We start from the raw sequence: 14,009 nt of genomic DNA on the forward strand, positions 1-14,009 counted from the left end.
GAGGCCTGGGTTTAGGTGAGAAGAGAACAAAGGGATTTCTTCAGAGAAAAACTGCTGACTCTGCATGGACGTGCAGTAACTTCTGATAGCCGGCCAAGAGACCACCAGATAAGGAGGAAGAATATGAGCCTCCCCGTCCGAGCGGCCCCCGAGAGACTAACAGAGACTGATAAGCAGGTGCACCTGGGAGGACTTTGGATTCGGGAAACCAATTATAATAACCCTGCCTCTTCTAGAAGTAGTAATGAATATGTATTAGCCTAGGAGCATAAAAACCAGCCGCCTTACATAACAGGTGTGCGTCCTGGTGGAGCAGAGACTCCCGTCGCACCCAGCGCTGTTTGCTTGCCTCTATTCGTTTAATAAATTGTAAACTTTGATTGTAATCCTATTTGGGACTCAGTCATTTATAACAGCCTTCATCCCCACGACCCCCCAACGACCACCACCAGTGTACGGTATGGACGGTACATGTACGGTACAGTGTACGGTATGTACGGTATATGTACGGTACAGTGTATGGACCACCATATGTAACTCTTTACTGCATAGAACCAAGGCAAGTTGCCCTGTTGGGGTGCGCATGCCTTTGGGAGCTATCCCGCATGTGCCCGGCACCAAAATAAACCACATACCTACTTTATAACTCATTTGCTTTGAGTTGTAGAGTTCTTCCATGAATCAGGCTCACACTCTTATCAAGAGACTATCCTTGGTAAGGGGCCCAAGGCTTCTTGCTTTAGTTAATTTGCACAGTATGCTATAGTTAGCAAAGAGATTAAGCAGCATCCACTAGTTTGATACTGTCAGCGCTCTATCTGTATTTGCTAAGATTCTCCTAACACCCTCTCTCAGCAGAACCCTTTATTCCCAAACACGTTGCTTTCCTTTCACTCCCCACATTCACCACCTGCACTGAGGCAGCGTGGGGCCGGCGGCGGGGCCCAGAGGATCCCTGAGGGGGCCGCTGCTGTGAGCCCCGGCGAGGGCCGACCCTGACACCGGTCCCCACACGTCCGAGGCCTGGGGCCGCTCCCCATGGCCGGCCTCCGCCGCGGCGAGGCGCTGCGGAGCGGCGGCCGCTCTGCGCGGCGCTCGCCTGCTCCGGCTGCGGAAGTGACGGCAGGCGGTGGAGTCTGGCGGCCTCCGGGGACATTTTCTCCGGCGTCGGGGGCGTAGTGGCGACCTCGGCTCTTCCCGGCCGTCCATGCCCCAGCCGCTGTCCCCCGGGGGGGAGGCCAGGAGGGGCCCTCAGCGCCCAGGTGAGTGCGGGCAGAGCGGCCGGGCTCGGCCGCTGTCGCCGACGTTACCTCGTGACCCGTCCTGGTGTCGCCCCCGAGGGGTTACGGGCGCTGTCCCCCGGGGGTGATTTTGGGGAAAGAAGCACAACTTTTGGAAGCGGAGGTTTGGGGCTGCGCGCCCCGCCGTTGCTGTACGTGGCCTCCTTTTCCTTGGTGGTGTGGGAGGGGGTGTTTTTTTGGGGAAAAGTTGTGGTGTCATCACTCACCCAGCCCGAATTGGCTCATGAGGTGTAGTGGGTGCAGCTGTGGCTTTGAGCAAGGAGAATATAAAATTTAACTCTGTCACTTGTTCCTCTTTAAATAAAAAGAGGGACAGACCGAGCAGCTTGCAGCAGCCAAGCACTTTCACCAGTTTCAGTATCACAACTTTGCATTGAGGCTATCAGGCAAACGCCTACGAGGCTGCTCCGGAAAGTCTCCCCTCCTCTTTTTGGGTGGCTGTGCAGCTGGCAGGGAGCTTTCAGCCTTGCTTGGCAGCTCCTCGTTGTGATTATGTCTTGGTTTGTTCATGGTGGGATCCGGCTGCGCGTGTCGATGTCTGTAGGTATCTTTGTGAAGCCCTAACTGCGATAACTGAGTTAAACGAGGTCTTGCTTGCAACTCCCTGCGTGCTTTAAACCAGCACAAAGTTCCTCGCTGCACCTCAAAGGCTGTAACAACTTGGATGTGGAGAGGCTGTGGCATAAGTGTAAGTCCTGTTTTATATATATATATATATTTTTAATTGGCTTGTAATTCTGGCTTTTAAAAATGAATGAACAGTAAAGCTTTGAACCCGTAATCGTCTCCTTAAAAATGTAAGTTTCCTCTTAAACACCTCCCCTCCAAGTAGATTTTATTTGGTTTTAAGTCTTTTCTGGTACTTGTCAAGCATGAGGCCAAATAGCAGTCTCACAGGATAGGATACTTAAAGTTTTCAAGCTAAAAACTTTAAGTGCAAATTTATTATCTGTTTCCTTAGAACAGCAGACAAACATTTACACTTAAAATGTTTGTCTTAATCGATTTAGGCAACTTAATATACTTTAATAAACTTAAGGTCTGACCTTGGTGATATACTATGTACTCCAAATAAGTGGAAACTGGGTATGGTGCTCCTTTGAGGTGTTCATTGTGTGGTCCTCCTGCCTCTCTTCATGCCCGTAATTGCCGTTTCTGATAGAAGAGCTGAAGTCAGGCAGTGCCAGCAGTGCAGCTTCCCCTGCTGCCCTGGAGGAGGGAAAGCTGCTTTTGTGGAGGGAATAAGTTTGTAACGACCTCAAAGGAGAACAGTAAGTTACTCGTGAGGTGTGTTTGCTAAACTCAAATGCCTCACATGGAGTTCAGATTACACGTAAACACTGAAAGCTAATAAAAGGTTGCTTTCTGTGGTTCTGGCATACCAACAAGGCTGGTATTTTGTCTGGGTGGCTAGGAGGAGGGACGGGGAGTGAGGGAAGGCAGTGCGTGAGTATAGGCAGCTGGTATTTGTGCTCAAGTATGAGAATAACACTTTTGACTCATTTTTGACTCATTTCACTTGAATTTTTAATTATAATGTGTTGACTGTTTCAGTTTGCTCTTCGAGCTAATTGCTAGTTGGCTAGTACATAAGCTTCACAAAAAGGAGTGATGAGAAATTCCTGAGAAATCAGGAAGAGGAAAGGATTCTTTCCTCATATGGTCTCGCACACGATGTGCGTTGTGGTGCAGCCCTCAGTGCTTGCATGAGGGCTGCCCGCTTGGTAAAACCCGAAGCGCACAAAAAACGAGTTGGGAAATGAGTGGATGCATCGAGCTGGGTACCACGGGGGGGGGAAGCAAAAAGGGAAGAAACCCGAAGCTGACTGCAAGGCAGTTATGAACGGTAAATACGTGGTGGTCACAACACAGGCAAGCCGAGCTGTGCTGTAACCAGTAACGGAGGGGTAGGAAGGATGTCTGCGTGTGTCTGGCAAACAGGCAGATCGCGTGGGCAGCTGACAGTGGGGAGGAGGTGGGGATTAATGAGGTAAAATAAGATTGGATGAACAAAGAGTAAATATAGAGAATCATGAGGGGCTTTGAATGCTAAGCGTTAGGGAGATAAGTTGGTGTAACTTGATCAGAACAACAAGAAATAATTGCCTCGTTTTTCCTCACTGCCTGTCTCCTCGCTGGGTGTTTACATTTAAAGTGCAGGCTTTTTCACCTCGCCTCCAAGGCCAGAACCGATTTTGTTCACTTTCTTCGCTATTTCTTACGTATGATCCCATCATCCCCCTGTTCCATCAAGGATGCTCGTGCCATTTGTGACCCACCTGGATATCAGCATCTCACTTACACATCTGTTACTGAGGTGGGAGCCTCCACACGCTGCGCTGAGGTGGCTTCAGTTTGTGTGAGCTGTCTGATTACCCTCTGGCCAAAATATTAACGCTAAAAACATTGAAAGCTTGGAAACTTTTCACATGAGTAAATTGTTCCAAGCAACCTGTGTCTCTTCTCTGTAACATCTCAAAGGTGGTGGGTTGATGGTACTTTCTGACAGCATGGGGTCAATCTCTGCTTCTGGGTTTTTGTCTGCAGCTGACCACGTGGCTTAGAAACCCATAAACGTTGACAGAAACTGGGCAACAGACTCAATAACACGTTTACTAGATCAAAGTGAAAGATTTCGGTACTGTAGCAGCAAGCACATAATGCTCTTCAGAAGAGGCACTCCTGGGAAGAAGTACCGGAACTTAAAAAGCATTTGCTGACTTGTGCGTTGTGGGTAGCAGTGGGGAACCAAAAATGAAACTGCAGCGGGAGAGCGGGATGGGCTTGGGGCTGGGAAAGAGCTCTGGGATAAAGAAGTGCTGCTGCACAATTACAACTCTGAGACTGCAGCTTAGGCTGTGTTCAGGACAGCAGGGAAACCACTTCTGGCTCAGTTTTCCAGCACACAAATCGGAGCTTGGTGGAGAACTGGTGCTCGTGCCTTTGACTTCAGTGCTGTAGCTGTGGGGCAGCTGAGCTGTTACGGCACCGGGATCTGCTGCAGTGAAAATTACTGCTTTGAGTCTGCAAATTGGGAGCTAGGATGTAACTGCTACAAATGGGCAGTTCTGAGGGGAAAAAAGAAACAGAACAGTATCTGTCAACTTTTTTTTTTTTAAGTACAAATTTGGATATAGAATAAATGTAAGCCTCTGCAGTTGCCTTATCCCAAGAGTCCATCTCTGAACTTTCCTGGAGTGACTGATACAGTGTCACTCACCCAGTTACTGTGAAGAGTTAGAATTGAAATTTGTGGTTGCTTGTTCACACTTGTTTGTGTTCCCTCTTCACATGGCTGATGAGCAGGAGTAGAGCTGGTATGGTATAGTAATTTCTGCCCGGATGTGACTTTGTTTCTGCAGTTGAGGCACGTGCCGATTACTCATTCAGGACTGGAAATGAGATGCAGCTCAGTAGCTGAGGTGTTGCTGTTACACTGTTGCAGATGCATTACTGAATGCACAGGGAGGTCAAGCAACGTGGCTGTGGCGAGTCATCTTTAGATTCAGAGAGATCCAACGTAATATGCCTTTTTATTTAAGAAAGTATTTGTAATCAATTTTAACGCATAGCCTGCCTCTTGAATGTTCACAAATGGATTTAATTAGCAAAATAGTGTACAGGCTTTGGCCATATCGCACCTTGTGATACTCATCTCCCAGAAGACAGCTAAAAGCTGTTAGGTCTCAAGCTGGGAGCTTTTAAACCATAAGAACAGGTGGACAGAAATTAAATGCAGGTAGTGAAGACTCAAGCTAGCATTTTTGTTTCAGTATGCTTGGATCGTAGCTTTGACTTCATAGTGAGACTTCTGCAGCGTCCTGCAGGATGCTCTTCTGCTTTTATGCTTTAGAATTTCCTGAAAGTGAGCAGGCAGAGACTGACTGTGGTTGGATAATGTTCTTGCCACGCTTCTTCTGTAATGTCTTGTCTCACAGTGCTTGGTCGTTAGTCTTCCAAGACTATTTCGGAGAAAGCAGACTTCACTTCCATTCATTCAAAATGGATAGAGACCAAGAGACTCGCAGTAGCAGAGCTGGGAATAGCTAAGTGCCAGACTTTGCAATGCCAGTTGTCTGTGAGTAGTTTCTACAATTTCAGTAATTTGTTTTTCATTGGGAATATTATGTTTCCATGATAGCAGTTTTCACTGTATGCTCCAACAGTCCTGTCAAACTTGCTGAAGTAAAAAGAAGCAACTTAACATGATAGCCAGATAAGATTAAGATAGCACGGTTCTCCTTTACCCTGGTTTCTAATCAGCTGGAAATCTCCGGACTCCTCAGTTTACTCTCCCAGTTCTTGCTCTGTGGGAATCACAGAATTGTAGGGGTTGGAAAGGACCTCGAAAGATCATCGGGTCCAACCCCCCTGCCAAAGCAGGTTCCCTAGAGCAGGCTGCACAGGTAGGCATCCAGACGGGCCTTGAGTATCTCCAGAGAAGGAGACTCCACAACCTCCCTGGGCAGCCTGTTCCAGTGCTCCGTCACCCTCGCTGTGAAGAAGCTCTTTCTCGTATTGGTGCAGAACTTCCTGTGATCCATTTTGTGGCCATTACCCCTTGTCCTGTCCCCACAGACCGCTGAAAAGAGGTTGGCCCAATCCCTCTGTCTCCCACACTTAAGATATTTGTAATCATTGATAAGATCCCCTCTCAGTCTTCTCTTCTCAAGTCTGATATGAATGCCAGCTCTTGCTATAGAGAGATCTAAGTAACATGGTACAAGCAAAATTTTAGGGAAGAAGAGTGATAAAGGCTGGGTCAGGAAGCTGTGTATTAATCCCATGTACTCTTGTTAGAAATACAATGTAAGATAAGGGTTTTTTTTTTTTTTTAGACTCTGCTGAGGAAGTAAGTTGGATGAAATTTCGGTAGCCTGAGGCCTCCTTGTGTTTCACAGGATGTCTTTTGGAAATGAAGTTGTCACTGTGGGAAAGAACATGCTTGTAGGTAACAGTGCCCATGAGCTGAATTACTTATAAATACCATTTGAGTTGTCAGTAGCTGTGGTTCCTTCAAAGCTTGTAATACCTTTGGATCAGCATTGTGTAGAATCTATGAGGAGTTAAAATAAATATTTGTGTGATTTTTTTTTTTTTAAAACCTACCAGATGAAGTTTTATTTTCCATGGCTCCAGCTACTGATATTAGTAAGTCATCTTAAAGGCAATTCACAGGCTTTGGATCCCAGGCCATGCTTGATCTACAGTCTTCATCAGCCCACTATAATAACAGAAACTCCAGAAATTGTTGAATACAGCAAAACTAAGCTAGGGAAATCTAGTGAGTATCATACTGTAGTTAGATAACTTGTGAGGGCTTATGAAGCTATAGACCTCACATAGTTTAAAAGTGGGTTCGATAAGACAATTGATTTCTCTTTTTTTGGATTATAAGATGAAAGTGCTTGTTCTACTTAACAGCTGTAGTGAATTTCACTGTTCCTATGGAATTCATAAAGCTACAGTAACGATAAGGCTGTGTTGGATGAACACCATGGGATTTAATTAATATTCCAAACTTAATGCTATTTTTTCTTCTACCTTTTTCTTTTGTTAAGAAGGTTGTATATATGTTATTTATACGTCTTCTATTGCTAACTATTAGCATTATTCTTAAGAAAGCTCTTCCATATGAGCTTCTTTTCTTAAGTAAAGAACAGTAATGCAAAAATCATTTGGGGGTAAATAGTGTTTTTATTTAAGGGTAAGTGGGGCTTTTTTCTGTTAATACCTGCATGGTACTGATGAAAACTACCATCTAGTTTTCTTTTGCTCTCTTTATAGTTGGTAACTCGGTGTTCTCTTAGGTATGCTGATATTTAATCCCTGTAGTCAAATATATGCAAAGTCTTCTGTACATTGTGGGAAATAAATGTCTGTTTCCTGGTCTGTAGTCCTCTCATAGCAAAGGTCCGATTTCTTCACCTATGTCAACTGGAAGTAAATACTTTAGGAAGTATCTGATAGTAAAAAACAGCATTAAAAGCATTATTCATAATGCACATGCAGTTGGTTTCTGACCCAGTCAGTTGTGTTTTAAAAATACCCAGAGTAGCTTTTGTTCAGTTGTAGAACCAACCTGTGTACCTAATACTAATTTATTCACCTGCTGGCTGTCAAAAGCTAATTAACCCTCTCCTGCACTGTCCTTTTTCCTTACGTGCTCTGTTTTCCTTCCGTAACAGATCATACCCCAGTCTCTTGCATTCTGCCTGCGTCCAGACATCTATGGCTGCTGTGTCCTGTGAGAATTTTTTTTTGTTGTTGTTGCAGTAGTTTCTTAGGAAACCTCAAATAAGGAGCAGTGCATTAGGATTCGTAAAAATACAGACTAAAAGTTTGGCTGTCTTGTTAGCTGTGGTCTTGGTTACAGTCCAGCAGCACAGGTGAACTTTCTTAGTGAGAAGGCAGCAGGTTGTTTCTGCTGGAGCTATGTCTGTTGCTTACTGAGTCCTTAGGTCACAACAGAGCAGTGCCATGAGCGCTTCCTTTAGTGGAGCACATTGGATGTGTAAAAACTACATTAGCAATCTGTTAGACACCAAAAAATTACCATGAATTGGTATCTCTGATTACTGGTTTAAAAAAAAATTTGGGACTTTGTTGTCAATAACAGCCCAAGAGCAGTTGATATCTACTATTGCTAAAATTTTCATAATTTGATTGAATGCAGCATGACTTTGTCTTTAGTGTATTAATGCCATTTATTTTTTAGTAGTATGCCTACTGCAATTTCATATCACAGCATTTAGATTTTGCACTTCTAGCTTAATAGTTAAATCAAAAAATTAATGTTAATAACTTGTGGATGAGGCTTATAGATCCTTTCCAGCCTTTGTGTAGAGTCTGGGTTTGTCACCTAGTTCTTCAGCTGTCCAGACCATAAAATGGTTATGTCACTGCCACGTGTGGCAGGAAGATACTGGCTTGAGGAGGAAAAAAAAAAAAAACAACAACACGGTATTGGTATTGAATTAAAGTATTTGAAGCTTTAAAATACATGAAATGTGGTTTGCGTTTACTCCCTCCATACTAACATGTGACAAAGATGTGTAAAATGGGCTGATCGTAAAATACTTGTAGACTGTAAATTTGCTTAATATGTCTGTTAACTCATCTTTGTTTAAGACAGATGGCTGTCATAAATTCATACCATTGCTAGTCCATTGAATGACTTTGGCTTTTAGGTAGCTTTAAGAGATTGTGAGCTGCTGGTGATTCCCTTCCTCTGCTGCTTCAGCTGTGAGAGGAGCGCAGGAGCAGGCAGGCAGCCCCATAACTGGAAGGGAGCAGTTGCACAGAACTTGACAAAAAAGTGCTCTCTGAGTGTGTCTGTGCTCCCCATGTCAAGAGTTGTTTAATTACGGGGTGATATTTTGCGAGATCAGGTGAATTGTTCAGTGTTTTCCCTCGCTGCAGGTCTGTCACTGCTGTCCTTTGCGTTAGGCTGCTCACCTTGCTCTCCTGGACTGCAATTCTCTGATCTCGTTCAGTCCACTGGCCCTGTGATAAGGTGGGGAGCTTCCTTCTGGGAAGTCAAATCGCAGACGGAGCAACAGGTAGGCAGTTCTGCCTCCTTACAGTGGCTGGAGAGGCTGAAGGGCTCGTGGAGCTGCAGTATGAGTGTCCCACAGCACTCACTGCTGCTTCACATTTTCCAAGTAACAACAGCAGCAGGGTACAGTGTGTTTGTGTCTGTCTGTGCTGGATCTGCTTTGATTTTGTTGGAGACAGCAGTGAGATGACTCGTACTTCAAAGTTATATTGCTCTTGCCTTTTGAGCTATTAGCGGGTAATGCAATGTGTGATTACTTTCAGGCTTTTACAGATAAATGTTCTTAATAGAAAGCAAATCTGGACTCTGAAGATCAGGATTGAAGTGTTACTGTTGTTTCCAAGCAGTTTAAGATGTGGCGTTTCTGTGAGAGTTGCTTTATTGACCACAGTAGAACAACGGACCAATGTTTCTGGAGAAGAGGTTTGCTTATTTAAAATGGCATGAACCAACGGAGGAAGCACAGAATACATTTCTTCCATTTCTCTTGACTAATAGAAACGGATAGGTAAAATGGGAAAGTTTGTTAAACTCAAGATCTTAGAAAAAGATAGTACATCTCTATGGCTATCCTCAGTAGGGTGATCTTGTGCAAGCTAATTGTCCTGGTTCCAGTTAGGACAGAGTTAATTTTCCTCCTAGTAGCTGGTAGGGTGCTATGTTTTGGATTAGGATGAGAAGAGCGCTGATAACATGCTGATGTTTTAATTGTTGCAGAGCAGTGCTTACACCAAGCCAAGGACTTTTCAGCTTCTCGCTCTGTCCTGCCAGCGAGCAGGCTAGGGGTGCAGCAGGAGCTGGGAGGGGACAGACCCAGGACAGCTGACCCAAACTGGCCAAAGGGGTATTCCATACCATCTGACGTCATGCTAAACAATATATAGGGGTGGCTGGCCGGGGTGGGGGGCCGGCTGCTCGGGGATAGGCTGGGCATCGGTCAGCGGGTGGTGAGCAATTGCATTGTGCATCACTTGTTTCGTACACATTATTATTATTAATACTATTATCATCATCATCATTATTGTTATTATTATTTTCCTGTCTTAATAAACTGTCTTTATCTCAACTCACAGGCTTCACTTTCCCGTTTCTCTCCCCCATCCCAGAGAGGGAGGGGGGAGGGTGAGCGAACGGCTGTGTGGTGTTTAGCTGCCGACCTGGTTAAACCACAGCACTGATATGTGGCAGAGAAAAAAAGAAATGAAGTATGCCTCTCCTTGCATTGATTTCTACCACTAGTTTTATTGAAAGAATAAGGAAAATCTGAGTGAAACTCTTAAATTTTTAGGAACAGATACTAATAAAAATATGCCCTCTGTAATTTATGGAGTAGAGAATGCTGTAGACTTTAGGTCATTGTGCAGTTGAAAAAAACAATAGTTATGCTCTGAGAAAGAAATTGTATTTTAGAAGGGTAAATGTGCCTTTATCTGTATGCTAATGGACTTATTTTTACAAGGGCTGATTTTTGTGGGATTTCAGTGCAGCTGGTGAATGTTTCTGGAAGTCTGTGTCAACTTGTAAACTAACCCATAGTTGGTAGTTATTTTATTTGTATAGTTTATTTTATTTGGAAGAGGCAGAATATGTGTATTAGACATTATAATGCGAAGACCTGTATTTAAATGTAAAACCTTGTTTCTTATTAACAATGAAAAATGTTGCTTTTAAAGGTTGCAAAGGATGTTTGACAAACCTTTGTTTTAATACATATGCTTGTAGCTTTTATTCCACATTGACTAATTTGTATTTTCCAGCCTGTTGAGCCTGCAGTAGGAGCAGTCTGTTATAAATGACTGAGTCCCAAATAGGATTACAATCAAAGTTTACAATTTATTAAACGAATAGAGGCAAGCAAACAGCGCTGGGTGTGCCGGGAGTCTCTGCTCCACCAGGACGCACACCTGTTACGTAAGACAGCTAATTTTTATGCTCCTAGGCTAATACATATTCATTACTACTTCTAGAAGAGGCAGGGTTATTATAATTGGTTTCCCGAATCCGAAGTCCTCCCAGGTGCGCCTGCTTATCAGTCTCTGTTAGTCTCTCGGGGGCCGCTCGGACAGGGAGGCTCATATTCTTCCTCCTTATCTGGTGGTCTCTTGGCCCGATGTCAGAAGTTACTGCACGTCCGTGCAGAGTCAGCAGTTTTTCTCTGAAGAAATCCCTTTGTTCTCTTCTCACCTAAACCCAGGCCTCAATGTTAACCCTTCAAATCCCTTAGTGGCACGAATTGCTGGACCATTCCTTACAAGTCTATTTTTAACTTCGGTTTGTTTATGCAAAACCAGTTGAAACAGAGCATTACTTTAATCCCTTCTTCTTTTGTTTCACACCTCAGTTCTCTTACCATGTCCCTTGCAGAAAGGGCCCTATTCTTTAGGGTTGCTACCAGGCCTGATTTATGAATCATCTGATAAAGAGCCAACTCCACTCCCAGAAATGTGCCCTAGGTAGAATTGTATGCTCATGAGTCAGCTTCAGGACAACATTTTCAAAGGAACACTATATAAATTACACAGTATCCATGTGGGGGTGGCTCAGTGCTATGAAAAATCTGATCTAGAGCATTGTGTACGCGCATCCACACAGCGCTGAGTCAACTGTCTTGAGTTAAATTGACTCCTGGTTGCACTTGTGTTGTTTTAAGTGCAGAGGTATGTGTGATACTTAGCATATGCCTTTTATTTCCCTCTAAAAATGTGTGGTATCCTTGGGGAGGAGGTGAAGGAGTGCAAAAGACAGCAGTTGGGAAGTCCAGAAAGCATCCTTGTTTGTCATAATGCAAGTTAGGTTTTTTATAGTGGTTTAATTCTGTGGATTGATTAGTTTTTAATTACTTAAGCATTTTGTTGTTGGGCTTATCCACACAGTGTTAGTATGAGAATGGCACTGATGAGTTTGCTGCGTTAAGAAGCCTGATGGATGTTAATGGTGAGGAAGCAGGTTAGAGTAGAAAAGAAGGCATGGCAAATACGCGGATACATCTGCAAAGGTTTTAGGCAAACATTTGGAAGTGGCCAGTCACTGGAACTCCACATTTTCAGTCGTGTGATTCTCTGCCACAAGTGGGCACAACTTTGGTGTTTGTCCAAGTTATTATTCTGTTAGTATGAAGTAGACTTGGGTATTATTATATTAGGTGGGTTGAGAACTGGCTGACTGGCTGAGCTCAGAGGGTGGTGATCGGTGGAGTCCGGCTGGAGACCTGTGACTAGCAGTGTTCCCCAGGGGTTGGTGCTGGGTCCAGTCTTGTTCAACATCTTCATCAATGACCTTGATGAGGGAATAGTGTCTGCCCTCAGCAAGTATGCTGATGACACAAAGCTGGGAGGAGTGGCTGACACGCCAGAAGGCTGTGCTGCCATTCAGCGAGACCTGGACCGGCTGGAGAGATGGGCAGTGTTGTGGTTTAACCCGGCTGGCAGCTAAACACCACACAGCCGTTCGCTCACCCTCCCCCCTCCCTCTCTGGGATGGGGGAGAGAAACGGGAAAGTGAAGCCGGTGAGTTGAGATAAAGACAGTTTATTAAGACAGGAAAATAATAATAATGATGATGATGATAATAGTATTAATAATAATAATGTGTACGAAACAAGTGATGCACAGTGCAATTGCTCACCACCCGCTGACCGATGCCCAGCCTATCCCCGAGCAGCCGGCCCCCCCACCCCGGCCAGCCACCCCTATATATTGTTTAGCATGACGTCAGATGGTATGGAATACCCCTTTGGCCAGTTTGGGTCAGCTGTCCTGGGTCTGTCCCCTCCCAGCTCCTGCTGCACCCCTAGCCTGCTCGCTGTCAGGACAGAGAGAGAAGCTGAAAAGTCCTTGGCTTGGTGTAAGCACTGCTCTGCAACAATTAAAACATCAGCATGTTATCAGCGCTCTTCTCATCCTAATCCAAAACATAGCACCCTACCAGCTACTAGGAGGAAAAATTAACTCTGTCCTAACTGGAACCAGGACAGCAGGAAGAAACCAAATGAGGTTTAATAAGAGCAAGTGTAGAGTCCTGCACCTGGGAAGGAACAACCGCACGTATCAGTACAGGCTGGGGGATGACCTGCTGGAGAGGAGCTCTGCGGAGAAGGACCTGGGGGTCCTGGTGGACGACAGGTTGGCCATGAGCCGGCAGTGTGCCCTGGTGACCAAGAGGGCCAATGGGATCCTGGTGTGCATTAAAAGGAGCGTGGCCAGCAGGTCAAGGGAGGTGATCCTCCCCCTCTACTCTGCCCTGGTCAGGCCTCACCTGGAGTACTGTGTCGAGTTCTGGGCTCCCCGGTACGAAAAAGACAGGGATCTCCTGGAAAGAGTCCAGTGGAGGGCCACAGAGATGATACGGGGCCTGGAGCATCTTCCCTATGAGGAAGGACTGAAAGACCTGGGTCTGTTCAGCCTGGAGAAAAGAAGACTGAGAGGGGATCTTATCAATGATTACAAGTATCTTAAGTGTGGGAGACAGAGGGATTGGGCCAACCTCTTTTCAGTGGTTTGTGGGGACAGGACAAGGGGTAATGGCCACAAAATGGATCACAGGAAGTTCTGCACCAATACGAGAAAGAGCTTCTTCACAGCGAGGGTGACGGAGCACTGGAACAGGCTGCCCAGGGAGGTTGTGGAGTCTTCTTCTCTGGAGATACTCAAGGCCCGTCTGGATGCCTACCTGTGCAGCCTGCTCTAGGGAACCTGCTTTGGCAGGGGGGTTGGACCCGATGATCTTTCGAGGTCCTTTCCAACCCCTACAATTCTGTGATTCTGTGACTGTGGTCAGCTCCTCAGTATCCAGGTTGTGTGCTGCTTTTCTCCTTCCCATCTCTCCTATCCTTAGACACATAGTCTATCAAGTGCTTGATTCAGAGCTCTTGCTGCTCTTGCCAGTGTTTACATTTTTAATATATAAAAAAAAATAAAAATTGACTTACAATTTTATTAGGCTAAGTTGTATACATTTGTCTATAACTCATTTACGTTTTATTCTACCCATGCTCAGTTGCTTTGGGTAAATGGGAGATAATTATTTCCATCAGCAGTGGATTGTTTATGTAAGTTTGAGCCACTGTATTCTTTAGTTCCATATTAGTTTAAAACCATTTAGATGAAAACATGGACATCTATGATACTGGAGCTGTAAGGTATATTTCCTCT

General features: G+C 44.9%; 1 protein-coding gene across 4 annotated transcripts in view; it reads left to right on the forward strand.

The window, feature by feature from the left end:
• Positions 1–1,105: 1,105 nt before the first annotated feature.
• ARK2N (arkadia (RNF111) N-terminal like PKA signaling regulator 2N) overlaps positions 1,106–14,009 on the forward strand; it is a 64,990-nt gene continuing 52,086 nt past the window's right edge. The window contains exon 1 of one of the 4 annotated variants that reach the window (XM_080572296.1): positions 1,106–1,262. The gene's annotated coding sequence lies outside the window, so the exon portion shown is untranslated. Of the gene's footprint in view, positions 1,263–1,676; positions 1,990–14,009 lie in introns of those variants that run through there. The other 3 variants (XM_080572293.1, XM_080572295.1, XM_080572294.1) reach the window with 3 other exon arrangements.

The sequence above is a fragment of the Anser brachyrhynchus genome (assembly GCF_964034855.1).
Source record: "Anser brachyrhynchus genome assembly, chromosome: W".
Classification (NCBI taxonomy): domain Eukaryota; kingdom Metazoa; phylum Chordata; class Aves; order Anseriformes; family Anatidae; genus Anser; species Anser brachyrhynchus.